At 34.7% G+C, this 9,210-nt stretch overlaps 1 pseudogene; it reads right to left on the bottom strand.

Moving 5' to 3' along the window:
- Window positions 1-287: 287 nt before the first annotated feature.
- LOC145113217 (zinc finger BED domain-containing protein RICESLEEPER 2-like) lies at window positions 288-1,796 on the bottom strand (annotated as a pseudogene).
- Between the last annotated feature and the right edge of the window lie 7,414 nt (window positions 1,797-9,210).

Genomic DNA, 9,210 nt, shown 5'->3' on the forward strand with positions numbered 1-9,210 from the left:
TGTACCTGTTAAAATAACAACAATTAACAAAAAAAAAATACAACACATATAACCATAAAAAAAAAAGCAAATTAACCTCACACATCAACAGAAAAACAGCAGCAACACCAAAAAAACAACAACACCATAAAAATAGTAACAACAACAAAAAACAACACCATAAAAATAGCAACAACAAAAAAAAACAGCAACAGCAAAAAAACAACAACTTAACCTAGAGAGAGCAAAAATTAACAACAAATTTATAGTTCTAAACATTGTAAATATAGTTACTTCTCATGTATCTGTCATGGAATGAGAAGATTAATCTTCATTTGTTTCTTCTCTTTCTGAAATGCATAAACATAAGAACAATAAGTATCTTTAAATTAGAAAATATACATAAAAAGTAGGGTGAGAAACAAATGAATAATGCCTTATTCTTTCTTTTCAAACCATAGAGGTTTCGACACCAATCTCCTCCACAAACTAAGACTTCGACCGTTTCTGGAGCCAATGATGCTCTATATGTGTCAATAACTCTATTACCCACACTAAAAGTAGCTTCCGACGCAACAGTAATGATATGAATAACAAGTATATCTCGAGCCATGCCTGACAATATACATACTTTAACGAATTTGATCACCACCATTGTAAAGCATCAAATGGTGTTGGATCGATATCACAAATGTAACAACCCTCTTCAAGATAATTATCTAAATCTGATTTTTGTGGTTGTATATTTTCGGTTGTTCTTACAAATTGAGCAAACTCATACCACCCGGAAAATGAAGGTTGAATGTTCACATTGTTTCCACTTAAACCAACAAAATTTTCATTATTTCCTTCACCACCAATAGAGTAGTAATCATCCACATATTCTCCATACAACTCATATAAAGCTTTTTTTCACTTCGTCTATATTTTCACGAGCTTCATGTTTGGGATACGTCCTAGGAAAGCAAAACTCAATAACCCTCGCCAATCGACATCATTAAGTTGCACTCTCCCCAATACTTATCAAATTTATGTTTCATGCACCCAACCATGTCATGAACAAACTTATCTTCGTTAGGATCTTGAAATTTCTTATCCAACAAAACTTTGATTCTATAAACTCCATTAAGAAATAAGTTTGAAGTGGGATACTTACTACCAGAGATAATGTTCGTTGTAGAGTAAAAAACTTTTGAAATCTCACATACCTTTTCCACCTTTAACCAATCTTCATTATTGGGACAACTAAGATAGCATGGATCACTTTCTTTGTACATTGGAAACACCACTTTAAATTTGATTGCAGCGAACAACATCTCATATGTTAAATTCCATCTTGTCCGGCATTCAAGAATAAGCTTTCTATGTGGCAATTGTAACTGTTGTACAATCTCATAAAACAACTGAAGTCTTCCTTCAGTTTGATTGATAAACGTGACAGTGTCATGTATATCCTCAATAGTATAACTAATTCTAGAAAGTCCATCTTGAACCATAAGATTCAATATATGTGCACAATAGCGTACATGAAACATATTTCCTCCATAAGGCAACTTCTTAACCCATGAAAAAGTTTCACTTAAGATCCTAATAGCCGAGTCATTATTTGATGCATTATCTACCAAAATAGTGAACACCTTATTCTCAATGCACCAATCCTTCAAACACTTGTAAATATTATCAGCAATCTCAAGCCCATGATGAGGAGGAGGTATGTGAATAAAGCTAAGAACACGCTTCTGTAAATGTCAATTAGAATAGACAAAATGGCCTATGAGAACCATGTGCTCGATCTTTTGATTAGTAGACTTCCACATATCTATTGTTACACTAGTCTTTGAAATGGATTTCAATAAATCCTTCAGCTTCTTCTTTTCTATCTCAAAAACTTTTACACAATATTTTTTTATGGAGACACGTGAGACAAATTCCCACTCAAGCATTCCATGCTTTTGCATCATGTTAAATCCCTCCTCCTCAACAATTGTGAAAGGATGTTCATGCATAAGTATCCAATGTGCAATTGACTCTCTCATTTTCATCATATCAAACTTTCCATCGGTAAGGGCGACAGTGACATGTTGTGAATTACTTCTTGAGTCAACTACTTGCAAATTTATCTTTTGTTGTTGTTTGTCATAAAGTCTCTTTGGGATACATTTGAGCAAGTGTCGTCCCAAATGACTAGTACTTGAGCTTACTAATATGGAGAATTTACTTTTATAATGTTTACACTCTGCTTTCTTAGTCCCATTAGGATGTCAATTACTTTAAAATAATCCCATACTAGAGAAGTTTTGCCCTTTTCTTCCTTTCAAAATGAGAACTTTCTTCTTGTGCATTTCTGTTGTACTATTGCCATTGGTGCATCCGTCATTTATAGAAATATTTTGCCCTAAAGATGGAGTTGATGAAACTTCAGGAGTTGTATATGGTTCCATCTGCAATATGTAGTAAACCTGTATTATAGTAGCAAAATATATCAATGATATAAAGAAACAATAGTTATTAACTTATTATACTACTTTAAATTTGTATTATAGTACCTATTTTGAATTAAAACCAACAAAAAACAGTTGATTGGTTGATCCTTGGTGGCTGATACAATGTTCAAACGAAAAAGAAACTGTTACGTGTAATATACTAAACACATTACACAATAATCTATTATACAACAAGGATTCCAACATTTGAATAAGAAAGAAAAAAGATATCGGTATTGATTTCATAACTCTCACAGTGAGTGAAGATGGGATGAAAAAGGATAAAAAGAAATCGGTATCTGTTATACAATAAGGATTCCAACATTCTAGTAAGAAAGTACAAAGACATCGGTACTGATTTGCCAAGACTAAGCTAAGAAAGAAAAATACGTAAAAAAAATTGAGAGGTATTAGGAGCCACGGACTGGCGATGGAGCACGACGACGATGGAAGGTACTAGCAGCGACCGACTGACAGTGGCAGCTACTGGAAGGGACAATGGTCAGAGGTAGTCATATTGTGTACTGCGTATTTCGTCCATCGTGGCTCGTGGAGTCGTGGGTACTGATTGGGAGGACTTAGTGTTAGGACACGTTCTAAAAACTGAATTGCCGCCTAAAAGGGTTAAAAGCCTTAAAATGTTTTTTAGTAATTACAAAATATTTAAAAATATATATAAATCCCTAAGCCCGAAAGGGTAAAAATGTAATTTACTAGTACTCAATTAAGCTCGCGAGCTTTACGTGCCGAGTATTTTACAACTCAAGCTTAACTCGATTAGATTCTCGGGTAGCTCGAATTCAAGCTCAACTCGATTAAATCGAGTCGATTTCGAATATTTAACGAGTCGGTCTGATGTTTCTTACGAGTTGGCTCGTCTCGTCTACACCCCTAAGTGAGGGTGACTAAAGGTAGACGGTATCAGAAGCGAGTTGCGGGTAGACTGCAGTATTGTCAATATCGTTAGGGTGATGGATCTGAGCTTGGAGATATCATCAGAAGAACCTTCATGCGGGATGTGGAACCCGCCTCCAACAACTACATTTGCAATTTTTTTTATAATTCCTTTTATACGATTATAAATATTTTTTTCTATCATTTCAAAACCACACATCTTCTTCTTTTCAATTGCATTCCATTTTCCTCTTTAAATTTCATTCTCATTTCGATTCAATTTTTTGAAAATGGATGTTATTCCTAGGCTAGTTGTATGCGTAGAATGATTCGAAGTTGAAAAAGTGGTGTTGGCGAGAGTACACGAACACTTTCAAAAATAGGCATGTTACTCAACATAGATCGTTATATTTTTTACGATTAGTTTTGGATTATTTTAAGTGACAACATGGGGTTTCAAATCGTACACCACATCAAGTTGTTTCCAAATAGAAAGATATGCAGCGAAAAGTAAAAGAGTTTAATGTTACTTTCACCCCACTAGATGAATACCCAGGAGGCCAGAGTTTCCGACGTATACGTTTTAAAAGCAACAAAAAATGAGTATCGCAAACACCATAACATGAAAAAAAATTCATTACAAGGCGGCGTTGAATATATTAAAAAACTATTTCTTTAGAATTTAAGTATTTTTTTGTTTGTAGTTTGTTGTTTGTAGTACTTTTAGTATTTATTTTCATTTTAATTGTCGTTTTAGGATTTAATTTATGTTTTATGGTATTATGGTTTTTTAATTATGATATTTTTTAATATTATTTTATTATTTTTTTGCTTTAAATTAGTAAAAGTTTATTTTAAAGAATAACAAAAATTTAAATAAGTGTTATGTCTATTTTATTTTACATTTTCTAATTTAACTAAATTAAAAATAGTGATGTGTAACACTCATTTTTTGAATTGATAAACTATCAGACTTAAGGGCTTTGCATCGAGGATTTTGGGAATAAACCCTATGTTGTGACGCGGGCCACATCATTAAGTAGAGACGCGGTTAAGGATTGGCCGCGACATGGTGACGGCCGAACTAAAAACCCTAACCTCGGGCCTTACACCATGTATAATGACTCTAACTGCTAGGGTTTCCCCTAATGCTCAACCTCCATCCCCAGAAACCTTCCATCTCGAAAACTCTAGCCTCTATTGCCTTGTTTCCTTGAAGTGAGGAGTTTTTGAGAGTTCTTGAAGAAGAAGAAAGCTCCTTAATATTTGGTGAAGTGTTAGGTTCCATTTTATGCATCTTTTATATTAGTTTTTATTAGTATTTTATATCATATTCTATGCTTTTACATATGCATTAATGTAAATAATGGTCAACTCATCTTTTATATTAGTTTTTATTAGTAGCTACTCATATTTTTATGTCGTTTTCAGGTATTTCGAAAGTAGTAGTATTCTGGAGGCTTTTGGAAACAGCTTTGATGCATTATAGGAGCTTAATGGAGCTGGAAATTGATGATTGATGCTCATGAATGATCCAAAGTTTCCTTAATCGAAGAAAGAAGTCCACACGCTGTGAATTATGAAAAACACGATCGTGCAAAGGCTTCAAAGAACTTTTATGGACGAATCTATGCATTTTGGAGCTTTTGGGCAAAACTATTAAAGATGCACACAAAAACCGTATTGAACCATAAGATCCGATCCGATCCGGAAACCGGATTTGGTTAAAACCGATTTTGACCGAACTGGTTCGGATTAAACCGGTGACCGGATTGAAACCGGTTTGAAGTTTCGGACGCAAAATCGGATCGACCCCGGATCGTAAACAGGATTCGACGAAAACTGGATCCAAAACCGGTTTGAAACCGAATTTCATTTTCGAAAAAAATTAATTTTTTTTCTAACCGTTAGTAAGCTCCAAAAAACGGTTAGTTTGACTATTTCTTGACTTTTATGACCTTTTAAACACATATAAATAGATGGAATTTGCTAGATTTCAATGTTACACAAAATTCTACTACTTTTAGACTTCTAGTTTCATAATACTCCCCAAAAATGAGCTCGAGAAATTCTACCGCGGGTCAAGATTCGGATGCAACGGTGGTGAAAATCATACCAACCACTCGGAATAAAGAAGTGTGGGAACATTATGATTTGTGTTTGTTGTCGAACAAGAAGGAAAAAGTGAGATGCAACAAGTGCGGGATGTTTTTGGGAATGGCAATAGTACGTTGAGAAGTCATTCAACAAAAACTTGTCTGGTTGTAAAAGGTCAAGTCGATCCGGATCAACCAAATATTACTCCCGACGGGGCGATCTTTATTTACAACAATGATGACATTCGTTAATGCTTTTTCAAGTTCGTGATTCAAGAGGGCTTGCCTTTCAACCACTTCGACAACCCACGATTAACAAGGATTTTGCGGGAAAAAATGCAACCACAATACCGGCAAGTAAGTCGCACTTCTCTTAGACGTGATGCTATAAAGTATTAGGATATAACCAAAAAAGATATTCAATTGGGATTTTTAAATATAAAAACAGGCGTTTCTTTAACTTGTGATGTTTGGTCCTCCATCAGAAGTTTTCCCAAAAGCTATCTTGTCATCACGACACATTGGATAGACCCCTCTACTTGGGTATTGAACAAACGAGTTATTGCTTTTGAACTTTTTGCGCATCCTCACACGGGGCACAGTTATTTGCAATTTTAGTAAGCATTATAAAGACTTATAATTTAAGCGACAAAATCTTCTCTATTTCGTTTAACAATGTAAGTAACAATACCGCCGCCGCAAAAAGATTAATTGCAAAATATAGACCTATTTTGGATGGCTCGTTTTTTAATACTCGATGTGTTTGTCACATTATTAATCTAGCGGTACAAGATGGTTTAAAAATGATAGATTCGACGATTGAAAATTCAAAAATGTGTTAACTAGAGTTTTTGGAAAAAAATAAAGCTACAATGGAAAAATATCAAAAGTTTGCCATTTCCATTAACGTAACTCCATATAGTCCTCATTGGGATGTTGACACTAGATGGAGTTCGACGTGCATGATGTTTGAAAGTTTGACACATTAAAGAATCGCTTTGCAATTATTTTAGGACACAATTTTAAAAGAAAAAAACCCGGTTTCGGATTTTGATTGGGATTTGATGGAAGAGTTTGTGGAAATGTTAAAAGTTTTTAAACAATCAACCACTTTTTTATCAGGCGTGTATTATCCTACAAGTCTGTTGTTACTAAATGAATATGGTTGATGTCTGCACAACTGGAGCATTTCCGCACAACTGGAGCATTTTGAACAAAGAAGTGAAATATTTGTTTTGGTTACGAGACTAATGAGAGAAAAATTAGTCAAATATTTCAAAGAAATGTTGTAGTTCGTATTGACCGAGTATATGAAATAAAATCAGAGTATGAATCAAACAAGAACACATAATCTTAAATAAAATCTGTTTGGCTCAATATTACTTCTGAAAGATACAAGAGAAAGTTTTAGAGTAAGAACAGTGAAGGTGTTAGAAATATGGATTTAATGGACTTGGAAATCTGAGAATCGTGATTATCACTATCAAATCGAAGTATTTGGGTGGTACTCCCAAATCCCCAATTGGATAAGACTCAGAAATTTCAGAGAGAAAAGAAAGAGAATGAAAGTGTATAATTTCGTGAGTACCAGAAAAAGAGACCAAAACTAACTTTTAGATCCTTGTCTAAAAACTGTCACAAAACCACCAAAACGGTCTTAAAACAGGTATTTTGGAAGGAGATCAAAATGGGTCAATTCTCTGTCCCTTGGACCCCGCTAGGGGCTGCCGCCCCATGGACCCCGCTCCCAGGGGCGCTGCCCCCGGACCCCCGTTCGTTCAGGGGCTTCGCCCCTAAATGACACTGTACTTTGATACTTGATCAAATTTAAACAAGTGTGTACTCCACACCTTCCTTACTTGTTTAATATTTATCAAGATCACTTTTGGTCAACAAAGTAATCCCATTACACTTAAATAACATTGATGATAACAAATCACCAACAAACCTCCCCCATTTAAGTGTAATCTTGATTAACTTAAAATGAAACATAACACCAACAAACTGATGCATAAATGAAATGTCGTGACGATTGAATTTCACATTAGTATATTATACACTCAAAATATTCGAATATCAGGGTGTCACTAAGGATTGAACCCTTTCTATCCATAGTGAATACATGAAGATAATACACACAACAGTTTACATTCTCATAAGTTCTAACTTGACACTATATTTTACTAGCTTGTGTCCCATCTTTCAATAAGCATATCAAAGTCAAGTCCCAACTTCTTGAAGCAGCTAAACTTCATGCTTATATAGGTAGTTCTTTTGTTCTTGCACCTGCAAATGCAATTTTTCAAAGAACTATTAAGAAACAAAATTTCAACCTCCTTAACTTGCAGTACTGAACACATACCTTGGGATGATGATTGTAATGTGTTTCAATCTTCAAATATCAAGCTTTCCACATTGAATTCAGCATCTAATATTACATTAGATGGGAATTGGGTATCTCAATATAAAATATTTTAAGTGGACTTTAAACCCATCCCTACAACTGCCTTGTGCACAAGATCTCTTGCTAACCCTTTGGTTAGATGATCGGCTAAATTCAAATGAGTTCTTACAAACTCCACAGATATCACACCAGTCATGATGAGCTCACGAATCATGCTATGTCTAACACCTAAATGCCTTAGCCAAGGTTGCATCACTATCACATCTGATAGAAATGGTAGATATCGGTTTGGGCCACAATGGAATTTCATAAATCAAATTCCTTAGCCACTCAACTTCTTTACCAGCTGCAGACAAAGCAACAAACTCAGACTCCATGGTTGAGTTAGTAATACAAGTCTGTTTCTTAGATGCCCAAGAAATGACACCTCCTCCAAGAAGAAACACCCAACCACTTGTAGAGGAGTGATCATCTAAGTTGATAATCTAGTTGGCATCTGAATAACCTTCCAAAACAGAAGGATAACCACTATAAGTTAAACCATAATTTATGGTCCCTTTCAAATACTTGAATACTCTACTTATAGCTTGCCAATGATGTGAACTAGGATTACTAGTATATCTACTAAGCCTTCCCACAGCATATGCTATATCAGACCTAGTACTAATCATGGCATACATTAGACAACCAATAGCCCTTGAGTATTCAAGTTGAGACACTGGAGATCCTTTATTAGGTAGAAGCTTAAGACTAGGATCTATAGGAGTGATAACAGGAGAACAATTCTCAATGTTAAACTTCTTCAATATCTTCTCAATGTAATGAGATTGAGAAATTGAAATCCCATTGTTTCCTTTTCTAATTCTTATACCAAGAATTACTTCAGCCTCCCCCATGTCTTTCATGTCAAAACTAGATGATAAGAATTTCTTGGTTTTATCAACTTCACCTTGATCAGTACCAAAGATTAACATATCATCAACATATAAACAAATTATAACTCCTTTACCAGAAGAATCAAATTTGCTATATACACATTTGTCAGCCTGGTTTAATGCAAAACCACTAGACAATATCACATCATCAAACTTTTGATGCCATTGTTTTGGTGCTTGTTTCAAACCATATAATGATTTCTTCAACTTACACACCTTATGTTCATTACCAGGCATCACAAACCCTTCAGGTTGTTTCATGTAAATTTCCTCATCTAAGTCACCATTCAAGAATGCAGTTTTCACATCCATTTGGTGAATCACAAGATTATGTATAGCTGCAAGAGCTAACAATAATCTAATTGTGGAAATTCTAGCAACGGGAGCATAAGTATCAAAGAAGTCAATGCCTTCCTTTT

The sequence above is a fragment of the Lactuca virosa genome, chromosome 5, assembly GCF_052849685.1.
Source record: "Lactuca virosa cultivar CGN04683 chromosome 5, Lactuca_virosa_CGN04683_v6, whole genome shotgun sequence".
Lineage (NCBI taxonomy): Eukaryota > Viridiplantae > Streptophyta > Magnoliopsida > Asterales > Asteraceae > Lactuca > Lactuca virosa.